Source organism: Orycteropus afer, unplaced genomic scaffold (genome assembly GCF_000298275.1).
Source record: "Orycteropus afer afer isolate SDZICR_OR568_19922 unplaced genomic scaffold, OryAfe1.0 scaffold00289, whole genome shotgun sequence".
NCBI classification, from domain to species: domain Eukaryota; kingdom Metazoa; phylum Chordata; class Mammalia; order Tubulidentata; family Orycteropodidae; genus Orycteropus; species Orycteropus afer.
This window is the reverse complement of record NW_006921876.1, coordinates 4,119,331-4,134,620: the sequence shown is the minus strand read 5'-3', so window position 1 is coordinate 4,134,620 and position 15,290 is coordinate 4,119,331.

Here is a 15,290-nt window from a genome sequence, read left to right as displayed (position 1 = left end):
ATTGTTATCCCACTCTATCCAGGATCTCCTACACAGATCCCCCTCCCAGTGGTTGACAGTGATAGCCGGGCACCATCTAGTTCTTCTGGTCTCATGGTCATATAGGCTGAGGATCACATGGTGTACCAGTCCCTTGGACTAATTGTTTCCATGTGTCTTTGGTTTTCTTCATTCTTCTTTGCTCTGGATGAGGAGAAACCCATTGTTGCATCTGGATGGCCTCTTGCAAGCTTTTAAGATCCCAGTCACTACTCACCAAAGTAGGATGTGGAACAATGTTTCTGTGGAGTATGTTATGTCAACAGAGCTTGATGTCCATCTGGGATTTATTTTATACTGACACCTTCTCTCTCTTCCCTTACACACAGTAAGCCAAGATGTCCTGACATTTCACATGCTAAATAATTCTCATTTCTCTCCTCTCTCCCTGAATGTCTATCCCTAGCTCCATCATCATGGTTTAAGCCCCACCATCTCTTCCCTGAGTTAATGTAATGACTTCTTAGCTGGATTCCCTGAAGTCAGTCTTTGCTCCTCAACTTCATCCTCCACATTGCCACTAGGGTGATATTTCTAAGATGCTAATGTACCTATATCTCTCACTTGCTTAAAACCCTTCAGAGGTTCTCCATTGCTTACAAGTTAGAATATAAACACTTTAGCATGGAGCTTTTCATATGATCACCTGTTTCTTCAATCTCATCCTGAATTCTCACCTTGCCTATTATTCTTTGGTGAAATGAAACTGCTTGTTGTTGTTGTTGTTATTGTTGTTAGGTGCTGCCAAGTTGGCTCCAACTCATAGCAACCACATGTACAACAGAACAAAACACTGCCTGGTCCTTCACCATCCTTACAATACTTACTGTGCTTCAGCCCATCATTGCAGCCCCTGTGTCAATCCATCTTGTTGAGAGCCTTCCCCTTTTTCACTGACCCTCTACATTACCAAGCATGCTATCCTTCTCCAAAGACTGGTCCCATCTTACAGCACGACTGAAGTAGGTGAGACAAAGTCTGGCTATTGCCACTTCCACAGAGCATTGTGGCTGTATTTCTTCCAAAATAGATTTGTTCATTCTTCTGGCAGTCCATGCAGTTCCCATCTTATGTCATGCAATTACAAATCAATATGTCCTTATTCATAGGGTACCCTTGACCTGAACTATCCTTTCTCTCTTGCACCCTTTCTCTATTCAATAACATCTGCCTAGACTTCAAACTCATTCAAGTGTCATTTCCTCCAAGTAGGCTTAATTCAATACCCACTGTGAGCTAAAAGCCACTCTTTTGAGCTCCCATAATAACTTCCATCATGGCTCTTGCAACATTGTGTAAAAAGTGCCATTTTTGCCTGTTCATGTGATCTCCTTCAGAATCACAAATTGCTGGCACAAGGGCTAAAAGCAACCCCAGATGTTTTTTGTTTGCTTGCAGTGTAACCTTTTTACTGCTGTATTAAGTGCCAACATTTAACAAATACGTGAAGTGATGTTCCACTTCTAGCCAAGACAGAGTAATAGGGATCCATTTACTCTCCTGCCTGAAACAACTCCCTTCAAAAAACAAAATAAAACAAAAGGGCAATATATATATTAATTGTCTTCAAAACAACTGGACATCAGGCAATGAAGTTCAGGGATGCATGAAAGATGGTGAAATGAGATTATCGTTACCATTACCCTACTGCATTTCTTTGAAAGGAATTTCAGGCTATGTATAGGGAGAGAGTACAAAACTAGGTAGAGTCCAATGGACTTCCTGGGCTGAAGAGATAGAGCCTAGAGACTAAAGTGACTAGAATCCACAAAACAGAATATGGGAAAAGTGAGCACTGCACAGAGAGAAAATCCTGGAAATCTACCAAGTGTCCCCATTGAATATTTAGCCTAAAAATTGTTGGGTGTTTTCTTTTGTTTTGTTTTTGCCTGAGGCACTATGCCACCAGAGCTTCATGATTGCTGACCAGAAGGTTAGTAGTTTAAACCTACCAGCCACTCTGTGGAAAGAAGACAGGGTACTCTAATTACATAAAGATTTACCACCTTGGAAACCCAATGGGGGTCTACTATGAGTCAGAATTGACTTGATGGCAATGAGATGTAAATGCTGGATACTCTTCCCTTTAATTCTTTTGGGTGGTTCTTTCCCTGGCTTTAGGTGGTTTTCTCACAGGCGTTCACTGATCAGTATTCTGCTGAATACTCAATGCAGACACTTGGTCGATTTCCAGGGTTTCTCCCTGTGCAGCTCTATTTGACTGCTAACCAGAAGGTTGGCCATTCAAACCCACCAGCCACTCCTCAGAAGGAAGACTGGGCAATCTACCGTAAAGATTCACAGAGCATTGGGTAGAGTAGTTAGAAGGGTCTTGTCTTAGCAGTAAGGAATATTTAGCTCTAGAGCAAACAATACTCCAGTCCCACCTAACAACTCTTAAAATCAATACACTTAAATGATCAAAATGTTTCCAAATATTTTAACTGTGTACCAGAACAAAGGCTATATTTATAGACACACAAAAATATCCATCTATATTTATAGACACACAAAAATATCCACCATCCAACAAGGTAAAATTCAGAGTGTTTAACACTGAATCAAAAATTATCTGTGTAGTAATTTCTTAATACTCTCATTAAACATATCACAAACTGGGTACCTTAAAACTACAGAAATTTCTTCTTTTAATGTCTGTACAAGCTCTTTCCCAAGGCTCAAAGGGAATATGCTTCCTTGCCTGTCCCAGATCCCGGTAGCCTCAGCTTGTGGTAGTATAATTCCAATGTCTTCTTCTGACTTCACACGGCTGTCTTCCCTTGGTGTCTATCTGTGTCTTCATGTGGAGTTCTCCTCTCTTTGTGTCTCTTCTCCTCTTCTTATTAGGACAACAATCATACTGCAGTAGAGCCCTCCCTATCCAGTAGGATTTATTAATTTGAACTAATTACATCAGCAAAGATTGTATTTCCAAATAATGTCACATTCACAGGTACTAAGATTTACAACTTCAGTATATTCTTTTGGGGGGCCACAATTCAATCCATAATATTAGACATACAAAGCAGCAGGAAAATATAACCCATTAAAAAAAATGAATAAAATCCAGAATGGACAGAGATGTTAAAATTGGCAAAAGGTATTAAAGCAAGCATAAATATGTTATATATTCAAAGAGGTAAGAAGAGACATGGAAGCTACAAAAAAGACACGGATGTAAGGTTTAGAGATTAAAACTCTAAGATCAGATTTTAAAATAAGCCATATGCAATTAATGGCAGATCAGACATTGCAGAAGAAAAAATTAGAAGGGAAGGTAATACTTGAAGACATAGCAATAAATTGTACAGAAAAAGAAGCAGAGTTTAAAAAAAAAAAGGAAACAGCGTAAGTTTTAAAACTTTAAGCAGACTAATGTATGTGTTATTGGAGTCCATGAAACAGGGCAAGAAAAAACATGTATTTATAAAATACTGGCTAACAAAGCATAAAAGATTTAAACAAAAAAATATATTAAGTAATAATTATAATCTAAAATTTGGAATAAATATCCATGTTTCCATACTAATATCAATAAATGTTTGAATAAATGGGAGTGTAGAGTAATGTCTCATGCAGAAGAATTTCAAATAACATATGTAAATACTTCACTCTCAAGGAAGTGGAACATACCTTCCACTTCTTAATGTAGGTTGTGCATAGGAACTTCCTGCCAAGGCATACAGAATTGAAAGGAGGAAAAAAAAAAAAAAGGGTAACATTACAATGGAGGAAAAACAGAGCTGACCAATGTAATCATCAACAGTGATAAACCATGTTGATAGTGTTTATCTTTTATACAGTGTGATGGGAATGGCATTTTACCTCTCTAGTTTTCCTTCCAAAAAACCATAATCCCAGTCTTATCATAAGAAAAACATCAGACAAATTCCAATTTAGGGATATTCTACAAAACACCTCACCAGTACTCAAAATTATCAAGCTCATCAAAACCAAGGACTAAGAAACTACCACAGCCAAAAGAAGCCTAAGAAGACATGATGATTAAATGTAATGTGGTATCCAGGAATGAAGTGGTAGGAGAGTTGTTACATTGTGGGGATTGTGATCAGTGTCAGGAAACAAAATGTTTATGAACTGTTGAATGTAAAATGAATCTGTTTTGTAAAATTTCACCCAAATCACAATTGTTGTTGTTGTTATGTGCCGTGGAGTTGGACCCAACTCATAGCAACCCCTCCTTGGGTTGCCGAGGCAGTATCACTACGGAAGTAGATTGCCCAACCTTCCTTCGGAGGAGTGACAGGTGGGTTTGAACCACCAGCCTTCTGGTTAGCAGTCAAAATGGGATCCTGTGTGGGGTCCTGGAGCAGAAAAAGGACATTAGGTAAGACCTAAGGAAGTTTAAATGAAGTGTGGACTTTACTTAATAATAGTATTACGTGTCAATAATAGAGGAGACTGGGTGTGGAATATACAGAAAATTCTCTATCTTTGCAAATTTTCTGTATATCTTAAACCATTCTAAAATAAAATTTACTTTTTAAAAAAGGTAATGCCAAAATTTGCTGAAAACTGTAAGCTCAATGATGCACAAGCACAAAAATTAATGAAGAAAATTGCATCAAAGCCCATAATAATTAAATCACTCAAAGCAAGTGTGAAAAAGAAAACCTTAAATGAAGCACAGTTAACAAAAAGAAAAGACAAGCCACAGATTAAGAGAAAATATTTGCAGAACATGTTTCTGATAATGGTCTGGTATCCAAAATACGTAAAAAAACTCTTAAAGCTTAACATTAAGTAAACAAATAACCCAATTTAAAATGTGAATAAAAGAGAGGAACAGACACCTCACCAAAGAAGATATATAGATGGCAAATAAGCATATGAAAAGATGCTCAATATCGTATGTCATTATCAAAAATACAAACAAACTCACTGTCATGGAATTGGTTCCGACTCATAGCAACCCCTCCTTGTGTTTCCAAGGTGGCATCACTACAGAAGTAGATTGCCCAACTTTGGGAAGGTGATATTATATCACCACTTCCATAGTGATACCACCTCAGAAACACAAGGAGGGGTTGCTATGAGTCGAACCTAACTGAACGTCATAAGTCATTAGAGAATGGCAAATTAAAACAGTAATGACCTATTAAAATGACTGAAATCCGAAACACTGACAACACCAAATGCTGGCAAGGATGTAGAGCAACAGGAACTCTCATTCTTCAATATGGAAATGCAAAATGATACAGCTTTGGAAGACAGTATAGCAGTTTCTTATAAAGCTAGCCATAGGCTTACCATACAATTGAGCAATCATTTCCCCTGGTATTTACCCAAATGAGAAGAAAACATATGTTCACAAAAAAGCATGCACATAACTCTTTATGGCAGTTTTATTCATAATTGCTAAAACTGGAAATGAACAAAGTTGTACGACTTCAACCATAAGACATTCTGGAAAAGATAAAACTGTAGAGACATAAAAAAGACAGTGATTGTCAGGGACAGGAAGTGGAGGAAGTGTGAGAGGATGACAAGACAGATCACAGAGAATTTTTAGGGTGGTTAAATAATTCTATATGATACTGTAATGGTGAATGCATGACATTATACATTTGTCAAAACCAAAAGAGCTATATAACACAGAGTAAACACTCAGATATATACTTGAGTTTATGTTGTTCTTGTTGTTAGGTGCCATTGAGTGAGTTCTGACTCATAGTGACCCTATGTATAAGAGAACGAAATGTTGCCCAGTCCTGTGCCAGCCTCACATCCTTGCTATACCTGAGCCTATCATTGTAGCCACTAGGTTAATCCATCTCGTTGAAGGCCTTCTCCTTTTTTGTCAGCTTTCCATTTTACCATGCATGATATCCTTCTCCGGGGAATGATCCCTTCTGTCAACATGACCAAAGGAGGTGAAATGATGTCTGGCCATTCTCGCTTTCAAGGAGCATTCCAGCTGCGCTTCTTCCAGGATAGATTTTTTAGTTCTTCTGGCAGTCCATAGTACTTTCAATATTCTTCACCAGCACCACAACTCAAAATTTTAAACACTTCTTCAGTCTTCCTTATTCATTGTCCAGCTTTCACAAGCATATGAGGCAATAGAAAAAACCAAGGGTTGGGTTAGGTACACCTTACTCTTCCAAGAGACATCTTTGCTCTTCAGCATTTTAAGGAGGTCTTTTGCAGCAGATTTGCCCAGTGCAATACATCATCTGATGCCTTGACTACTCTTTCCACTGGTGTTGATTATAGAACCAAGTAATGTGAAATATTTGACAACTTCAATCTTTTCTCCATTTATCATGATGCTACTTATTGGTCCACTTCTGAAGATTTTTGTTTTCTTTATGTTGAGGTATAAGCCATACTGCACACTGTATTCTTTAATCTTCATCAGTAAGTGCTTCTAGTCATCTTCACTTTCAACAAGCAAGGTTGTACCATCTGCATATCGGAGGTTGTTAATGACTCTTCCACAGTGCCACACTCTTCTTCCTATAGTCCAGCTTCTTGGATTATTTGTTCAGCACCTAGATTGGATATTTATGGCAAAAGCATACAACCATGACACACTCCCTTCTTGATTTTAAACTATGCTGTATCCCCTTGTTCTGTTAAAATGACAGCCTTCTGGTCTATGTACCGGTTCCTCATGAGCATAATTAAGTGTTCTGGAATTACCATTCTTCTCAATGTTATCCATAATTTGTTATGATCCACACAATTGAATGCTTTTCATAGTCAGTAAAACACAAGTAAACATCTTTCTGGTTTTCTTTGTTTTCAGCCAAGATCTATCTAACATCAGCAATGATATCCCTCGTTCCATATCCTCTAATGAATCCCACTTGCATTTCTGGAAGTTCCCTATCAATATACTGCTGCAACCACTTTTGAATTATCTTCAGCAAGATTTTAATGCATGTGATATTAATGATATTGTTCTATAATTTCCACACTCTGTGGGGTCACCTTTCTTTAGAATGGGTACAAATACGGATCTCTTCCAGTCAGTTGGCCAGATAGCTGTCTTCCAAATCTCCTGGCATAGCCAAGTAAATGCCTCCAGTGGGGCATCTGTTTATTCAAACATCTCAATTGGTATTCCATCAATTCCTGGAGCCTTGTTTTTTGCCAATTCCTTCAGCACAGCTTCGACTTCTTCCTTCAATACCATTGTTTCTTGATCATATGCCACCTTCTGAAATGGATGAACATCAACAAATTCTTTTTGGTACATTGACCCTGTGTATTCCTTCCCGCTTCTTTTGATGTTTCCTGCATCATTCACTATTTTGCCCATAGAATCTTTCAACATTGCAACTCGAGGCTTACAATTTTTCTTCAGTTCTTTCAGCTTGAGAAGTGCCAAGAGTATTCCTCCCTTTTGGTTTTCTAACTCCAAGTCTTTGTACATTTTGTTATAATAATTGGCTTTGTCTTCTTGAGGTGCTCTTTGAAATCTTCTGTTCAGCTGTTTTATCTTGTCATTTCTTCCATTTGCTTTAGCTACTCTCTGCTCAAGGGCAAGTTTCAGAGTCTCTCTGACATCTACTTCAGTCTTTTCTTCCTTTCCTGTCTTTTTAATGACATCTTGCTTTCTTCATGGGTGATGTTCTTGATGTCATCCCACAATTCCTCTGGGTTTTGGTCATTAGTGTTCAATGCATCAAATCTATTCTTTAGATGGTCTCTAAATTCAGGTGGGATATAATCAAGGTCATATTCTGCCTCCAGTGAACTTGCTTTAATTGTCTTCAGCTTCATCTGAACTTGAATATGAGCAGTTAATGGTCTGTTCCACAATCAGCTCCTGGCTTTGTTATGGCTGAAAATACTGAGCTTCTCCATTGCCTCTTCCCACAGGTATAGTCCCTCTGATTCCTGTGTACTCCATCTGGTGAAGTCCACCTGTGTAGCCACAGTTTATGTTGTTGAGTAAAAGGATTTGCATTGAATAACTCATTGGTCTTGCAAAATTCTATCATTCAACCTCTAGCATAATTTCTATCACCAATGCCATATTTTCGAAGTACTAGTCATTCTTCTTTGTTTCCAACTTTTGCATTCCAATCACCAGTAATAATCAACACATCTTGATTGCATGCTTGGTCAATTCCAGACTGCATAAGTTGGTAAAAATCTTCAATTTCCTCATCTGTGGCTTTGGTGGTTGGTGTGTAAATTTGGATAATAGTAGTATTAACTGGTCTTCCTTGTAGGCACGTGGATATTATCACTGACAGCATTGTACTTCATGAAATATTTTTGTGACAATAAATGCCACACTATTCCTCTTCAATTTGTCATTCCCAGCATAGTAGCTCATATGGTTGGCTCATTCAAAATGGCCAAAACCACTACATTTTAGCTCACTAATGCCTAGGGTATGGATGTGTATATGATTTTTTCTAAGTTTATAAAAATGTGTAAATATTAGTTTATCAGTGTAACATAATACCACACAAATGCAAGACGTTAATAATAAAGTAAACTTGGGAGGTGGGCTGCGATTATATAAGAATTTTCTGCACTTTCTGCTTGATTTTTTCTGTAAACTTACAACTGTTCTAAAAATAAAGTCTATTGATTTATAAATCAATATATAAATGTAAAAGCATAGAGGAGGAGAAAGGTAAGGATAACAAATTTCTCATTAGAAATAATACAAGCAAGATGACAGCAAAGAACTGAAAGGGAAAAAAAATGTCAACTTACAATTCTCTATCCAGCAAAACTATATTCCAAAAACAAGGATGAAATACTTTTTCAGGCATTTTAAAGTTGAAAAAATTCATCATTAAAAGATTCACACTACAAGATATATTAAAGGAAGTTCTTCAGACAGAAGAAAAATGAAACCAGATGGAAATATGGATCTGCAAAAGAATTAAAAAGCACCATAAATAGTAACTGTACATGTAAATATGTAATATTTTTTTCTTATTATTTAAATATCTATAAAAGTAATAGATTGTTTAAGCAAAAAATAATAAAATATTTAGTAGATGGAACATATGCATAAGTAAAATGTGTAACAACAACAACAGCATACAGGACAGAAGAGGAGAAAGTATAAGATTTATATAATACGTGTTGTTGGTAGGTGTTTTGAGTCAGTTTTCACTCATAGTGGCCCCATATGGCATAGGGGTATTTTGGTAATCTTTACGGAAGTAGATTACCAGGTCTTTCTCCCCAACAGTTGCTGGTAAAGCTGTTTCTGTTTTTTATCTAACCAAACCAAGGCAAACATCTTAATCCCCACAATAGGTTTCTGTATTTTTTTATAGCCTCCTCATGCCCCTTGCCTAGCTGCTTTATTAGTTTGTCTAACCAGATGTACCAGTAGACCAAGGCTGGAGTGGTAACTAGCTCACACCAATAAAAAGATCAGTGATTGCCAAGGTTCAGGAGAAAGTGGTGAGAATTGATTAAGTGAAGCACAGGATTTTTTTAGGGTGATTAAATTGTTCTGTATAAAGTTGTGGTGCTAAATATATGACACTGTGTATTTTTTAATGTCCATAGAACTTTATAGCACAAATGCAGAATATGACAACAACAACAACAAAAAATCTAACAATATTGCAAATGTATGAAACTATATTACTAAAGGGAGTGGGGCTGTGGGAAGTGTGCATACCAAAGCAATCTTACTTAAAGATGAATGGAGTTTGTAAGACTAAAGGCAAAATAAACTGTACATAAGTATGATAGTTGATAAAAAAAAAAAAAAAGTTTCCCATGGAATACAGTAACAATTCTGATGCCACTTACAGTCAGGTAAATGGATGGCAGATGGTAGGAGCCAGGTTCTCACTGCTGGAGAGCAAAGTTGTAGATAATCAAAAAGAAGGGGCTATCATGATCCATATGGTAATGGGTTAGAGATGGAGACATTAATATGAACTCATATTTAACCTAATAGGAATACAAATGGCTATATACAGAAATATTTGTAGAAATGTATATACATGTTATATACACAGATATATTTCCTTGCTCTGCCACCTGAAAGGGCATAGAAGCAATGATACCTCATTAGCAATGAGCAAACCTAATATCCATACCTTGGTTTCTAATACATTCTCCAATAACAGGAACCAGAGCTTGTTGGAGAAATGACTGATTCTATGATGGGCTGAAAATTTCACTAGGTTAGCCTAGAGCATCTTTTAGTGCCTGGAAGTAAGGAATTGCTCAAAAAAAAGAAGGAAAAAAAAACGAAAAAAACTCACAATGATGGTGGTGTGTCAAAAGACACAGAAGCCAACTGAAAGAGCATCTAATGGTCACAGTTGCAATATTTGAAGCAACAAAATAAATAAATATAGTAGCATTGGATTATAACCCAAAGATTAAATAAATATCTGTAAATACATACTAATATCAATATATGATGGATCAAATAAATAAATAAGGAAGAATAGACGAATTTCCCATGCAGAATTCCAAATAATTTATCTAGATACTCTTGTTCTCAAAAACATGAACCTTAATTCCTCACTCCTTAACATGTATGCTGTGTAGAGTATCTTCCAGCCAAGCATAGATATTGGGGTGGGGGGTAATATAGTGGAAAAACCTGACAAATAATACCTCAGCCAGGTGAACAAATTTACAATCACAGTGATAAGTCATGCTGATAGCATGTATCCTTAAAGTGATGTGATGAAAATGGCACTTTATCTCTAAGGTCATCTTCCCAAGAACATATATTTTTCTAGTCACCATTGAGTTGGCTCTGACTCATGGTGACCCCATGTGTATCAGAGTAGAACTGCTCCGTAGGGTTTTCAGTGGCTGAATTTTTGGAAACAGATCAGCAGGTCTTTCTTCTGAAGAGCCACTGGGTGGATTCAGACTTGCAAACCTTTGGTTAGCAGCCAAGCACATTATCCATTTACACCACCCCAAAACTCCAAGAACATATCAACCCAAGCTAATTTGGAAAAAAAAAAAAATCACACAAATCTTAACTGAGAGACAGTCTACAAAGTAACTCTCCAGTATTCCTCAAAACTGTCAAAATAAGCAAAAACAAGGACTGTCTGTTAAACTACCACAGCCAAGAGAAGCATAAGGACACATGATAATTAAACATAATGTGGTATCCTGGAAGAGGTCCTGGAACAGAAAAAGGACATTAGGTGAAAACTAAAGAAATCTAAATGAAGTATGGATTTTAATTAATAATAATGTTACACATTAATAATAAAAGAGATTGGATGTCAGGTATATGGGAACTCTCTGTACTATCTTTACAATTTCTCTGTAAATCTAAAACTATCCTTAAAGGAAAAGTTTATTTAGAAAAATAATGTTCCCAGAAATTATTTATGAGAAGCTACTAAGTGTATAACAAATTATGGATAACAATGTGAAGAATGGGGATTCCAGAACACTTAATAGTGCTCATGAGGAACCTGTCCATACACCAAGCGGCAGTCATTCAAACAGATCAAGCAGATACTGCATGGTTCAAAATCAGGAAAGGCATGCATTAGGGTGGTATCCTTTCACTGTACTTATTCAATATGTATGCTGAACAAATAATCTGAGAAACTGGGCTATATGAAAAAGAATCAGCATCAGGATTGGAAGAAAGCTCATTAACAATCTAAGATGTAGAGATGACACAATCTTGCTTGCTGAAAATGAAGTGGAAGCACTCATTGATGACAATCAAAGACTACAGCCTTCAGTATGATTTACACTTTAACACAAAGAAAACAAAACTCCTCACAACTGGAGCGATAAACAACGTCAAGATAAATGGAAAAAAGACTGAAATTGTCAAGTATTACACTTTACTTGGACCACAATCAACATCCATGAAAACAGCAGTCAAGATATCAAGCAATGCCATTGGGCAAATCTGTTGCAAAAGACCTCTTTAAAGTGTTAAAAAGAAAAGATGTCACTTTGAGGACTAAGGTGTGCCTGATCCAGGACATGGTAATTTCAATTGACTCATATACATGCAAAACCTGGACAATGAATGAGGAAGACTGAAGAAGAATTGATGCCTTTGAATTATGGTGTTGTTAAAGAATAATGAATATACCATGGACAGCCAGAAAGACAAACATACCAATCTTGAAAGAAGTACAACCAGAATGCTCCTTAGAAGTGAGGACAGTGAGAATTTGTCTCACATACTTTGGACATATTAGCAAGAGAGACCAGTCCCTGGAAAAGGACATCATGCTTGAAAAAGTAGAGGGTCAGTGATAAAGAGGAAGATCCTCACTGAGATGGATTGACATAATGGCTGCAACAATGGGTTCAAATAACAACAATTGTGAGGATGGCACAAGACTGTTGTTGTTGTTATGTGCCATTGAGTCAGACCCAACTCATAGGACCCCTCCTTGGGTTTCCAAGGCAGTATCACTATGGAAGTAGATTGCCCAACCTTCCTTCCGAGGAGTGGCTGGTGAGTTTGAACCACCAGCCTTCTGGTTACCAGTCAAGTGCCTTAGGCACTAGGCTACCAGAGCTCCCAAGACTGAGCAATATTTGCTTCTGTTGTATATAGGCTTTCTATGGGTTGGTACTGACTCAATGGCACCTTACAACAATGACCCCTTAGTGCATAGCACATCAAGGATCTAATTTAAGTATGTGCAACAGGCAATTGTCTTCAAAAAATAATTTTTCTTGAGAGATAAGATACACACATAAGAAATGAGCAACTATGTAATACATAAATACTAATGTATTATCTGATTCCTACTTCAGGTAGATGACTTACTAATGAAGATCAAAGACTATAGTCTTCAGTATGGATTACAGCTCAACATAAAGAAAATGAAAGCCCACACAGCTGGACCAATAAGCAACATCATGATAAATGGAGAAAAGATTGAAGTTGTCAGGGATTTCATTTTACTTAGACCCACAATCAACACCAATGGAAGCAGCAGTCAAGAAATCACATGTCTACTGCACTAGGCAAATCTGCTGCAAAAGACCTTTTAAAGTGTTAAGAAGCAAAGATATGACTTTGAAGACTGAGGTGTGCCTAACCCAAGCCATGGTATTTTCAATTGCCTCATATGCATGTGAAACTTGACAACAAATAAGGAAGACCGAAGGAGAATTGATGCTTTTGAATTGTGGTGTTAGGGAAGAATACTGCAAATACCATGGACTGCCAGAAGAATGAACAAATCTGTCCTGGAAGAAGTGCAGCCAGAATCTTCTTTGCAAGCAAGAATGGCCAGACTTCGTCTCACCTACTTTGGCCATGTTGTCAGAAGGGGCCATTCCCTGGAGAAGGATGTCATGCTTGGTAAAGTAGGGGGTCAGCGAAAATGGGGAAGGCCTTCAACAAGATGGACTGACACAGAGGCTGCAACAACGGGCTCAAGTATAATACAGATTGTGAGAAGGACATATGACTAGGCAGTGTTTTGTTCTGTTGTACATATGGCAGTTATGAGTTGGAGGTAACTGAACAGCACCTAACAACAACTTCAAGTATTCAGAGAAGTAGAGATTCCTGTAATCTTTGGAGAAGGCTGCTTGGAGGAGGTGAGTCTTGAGTTGGGCCTGGAAAGAAGATCATAAATAGATTAATATAGAGCATATGCCATGAATGTAAATGGAGAGCACTTGTCATTCCTGATAGAAACAGCTTTGCTGACCTGCATTACATAGAATCTCAAATAATTTGTTGTTGTTTGTTGTTATGTACCTTCGAGCTGGATCCGACTCATAGTGACCCCTTCTTGGGTTTCTGAGGCAGTATCACTACGGAAGTAGATTACCCTATCTTCCTTCCGAGGAGTGGCTGGTGGGTTTGAACCGCCAGCCTTCTGGTTAGCGGTCAAGTGCCTTAGGCACTATGCTACTAGAGCTCCCCAAATAATTTAATAAAGTAAAATATCTTTGTTTATGGTAAGAACACAAGAGTGAATCTTCCTTGTTTGTTTTACCCCATTCTCTCTATTCCCCATCTTTCTTCCCATGTACTTCTGAGCTTCCCCTAATTTTTTTTTTCTATTAATTACCCCAATCCTCCAAAACATCAGACTTAGGAAAACTGGAACACATAGTGTCAAAGTTCAAATCCAGAGCCCCAAGCACTCACAGAACAGAAGCTATGGACTGCACCTCATACTTGTTGAACACTCTCCACAGGTCAGCTGATATAAAATGGCACCTCTGCAATTCCCAGTGAAATATCAAAGGTAACACTAAAAAAAAAAAAAAAAGGTGGAAATTCACTTTTTCATACAAAAATATAAAAGACATGTTCGTAATCATAGGGAAGACAGAGGAAGATTAAGAATAATTTTAAAAGACCTCATCTGAAAACATATTGGAAAAAAGTTTTCCAATCTCCCCTATGATTTGTACCCTTACTTAAAAACCTAGAATTCAAACTTCTTGAACCAAGAAATTGGGTAGTCATCTTTTCTCCTCCTGTTGGTTATTCATTAAGCTATCCAAATACTGTTTTTCCCCAATATGCTCTGGATGGCACACTGACCTATAATCCAAGCAAAGATCCAAAAAAGGATTATACATTTGTCAAACTTTTATCATTAGAGTTGTGAACTTCAATGCAATTGTAAATTTTACCTCTAAAACTTTAAAAAATATTAACAACTGAATGAGAGAGGAGAAGTGAGTGGAGATATAAGTGAAACAACAATGGCGTAATGTTCAAAATTATAAAAATTGGATGACAGTGTGATGGATTGAATTGTATCCCCCAAAAAAATGTATGTTATAAACCCTAACCCCTATGCTAATAGTTATAATCCCATTGAGGAATTGCTTTTCTTTGTTATGCTAATGAAGCAGTGTAGGGTCTGTCTTAAATCAATCTCTTTTGAGATATAAAAGAGATTAAACAAGCTAGCAAGTAGAAATGGAGGAAGAGAAATGTCAAATCACATGAAGATCTCCCAAGAGCAGAAGCTCAAAAGAGACAAAGACTTTCCTCCATAGTCAACAGAGAGAGAAAGCCTTTCTCCATAGGCAGCACCCTGAATTTGGACTTCTAGCTTCCTAACCATGAGAAAATAAATTTTTCTGTGAAAGGCACCCGTTTGAAGTATTTCTGTTACAGCAGCACTAGATAACCAAGACAATAGGTATATTATTCGTTATACTGTTCTGTTTACCTTGTGTATGTTTTAAATTTTTCATAATAAAAAAAAATTTTAAAGAATAGATGCCAGCTTGAAAACTTTCATACAATGACCAATAACTAGGCCAGAGACAGCTCCAAAATGACTGTTTCTTAC